This window comes from Myotis lucifugus, unplaced genomic scaffold (assembly GCF_000147115.1).
Source record: "Myotis lucifugus unplaced genomic scaffold, Myoluc2.0 scaffold_1391, whole genome shotgun sequence".
NCBI classification, from domain to species: Eukaryota; Metazoa; Chordata; class Mammalia; order Chiroptera; family Vespertilionidae; genus Myotis; species Myotis lucifugus.
Window position 1 is genome coordinate 41,183 of NW_005872439.1, and position 1,564 is coordinate 42,746.

At 40.9% G+C, this 1,564-nt stretch overlaps 1 pseudogene; it reads left to right on the plus strand.

The window, feature by feature from the left end:
* The first annotated feature begins 211 nt into the window (after positions 1–211).
* On the plus strand, positions 212–1,564 carry LOC102440591 (annotated as a pseudogene).

A 1,564-nucleotide genomic window follows, 5' to 3' on the forward strand; every position in this document is an offset into this window, starting at 1 on the left:
GCCTCAGCCTGCTCACCGGCTTTTAAATATGATGAAAGTTGCCCTGGCTGGTTTGGCTCACTGGATAGAGCATTGGCCTGCGGACTGAAGGTTTCCAGGTTCGATTCCGGTCAAGGGCATGGATGTTTCTCTCTCATTGATGTTTCTAATTCTCTATCCTCTCCCTTCCTCTCTGTAAAAAAATCAATAAAATATATTTAAAAAAATAAATATGATGAAACCAACCACTTACTATGATGTTTTTGGGGTCAAATCCAATGCCACCCAGGAAGAAGTGAAAAAGGTTTATCGGAAGCTGGCCTTGAAGTTCTACCTTGGTAAGAATCCAGATGAAGAAGAGAAGTTTAAACAGATTTGTCAAGCTTACAAAGTGCTCTCTGATGCAAAGAAAAGGGATACATAGTGATAAAGGAAGAGATCAAGCACTTATGGAAGGTGGAACAGGTGGTTTTGGTTCCCCCATGGACATCTTTGATATGTTTTTTCTTGGAGGAGGAAGGATGCAGAGAGAAAGGAGAGGTAAAAACGTTGTGCATCAGCTCTCTGTAACCTTAGAAGGCTTACATAATGGTGCAACGAGAAAGCAAGCTCTCCAAAAAATGTGATTTGTTACAAATACGAAGGCTGAGGTGTTAATAAAGGAGCAGTAGAGTGCTGTCCCAATTGCCAAGGTACTGGAATGCAAATAAGCATTCATCAGATCAGCCCTGGAACGGTTCAGCAAATTCAGTCTGTGTGCATGGAGTGCCAGGGCCATGGGGAAAGGATCAGTTCTAAAGAAAGAGGCAAAAGCTGCAATGGAAGGAAGATAGTTCGAGAGAAGAAGATTCTAGAAGTTCATATTGATAAAGGCATGAAAGATGGCCAAAAGATAACATTCCATGGTGAAGGAGACCAGGAACCAGGACTGGAGCCAGGAGATATTATCATTGTTATAGATCAGAAGGACCATGCTGTTTTCACTCGACCAGAAGAAGACCGTTTCATGTGTATGGACATACAGCTGGATGAAGCATTGTGTGGCTTCCAAAAGCCAATAGCTACTCTTGACAACTGAACCATAGTCCACCTCTCATCCAGGTCAGATTGTCAAGCATGGAGATATCAAGTGTGTACTAAATGAAGGCATGCCAATTTATCCTAGACCATATGAAAAGGGTTACCTAATCGAATTTAAGGTAAACTTTCCTAACAATGGCTTTCTCTCTCCTGATAAACTCTCTTTGCTGGAAAAACTCCTACCTGAAAGGAAGGAATTAGAAGAGACTGATGAAATGGACCAGGTAGAACGTGTGGACTTTTATCCAAATCGAGAAAGATGGCGCCATTACAATGGAGAAGCATATGAGGATGATGAACATTATCCTAGGAGTGGTGTTCAGTGTCAGACCTCTTAATGGGGCCATTGAATAACACTCAATGCCGGCATTTTATATACAGTAGTGAATGAGTGAAGGACTGTAACCTTACTATGCTCATTACTTGCTATTTTTGTTTTAATATTCAAGGATAGTAGTGTTTTAAAATTTAAATGACGAAGAAACTCAAATATAACAGCTCTGAA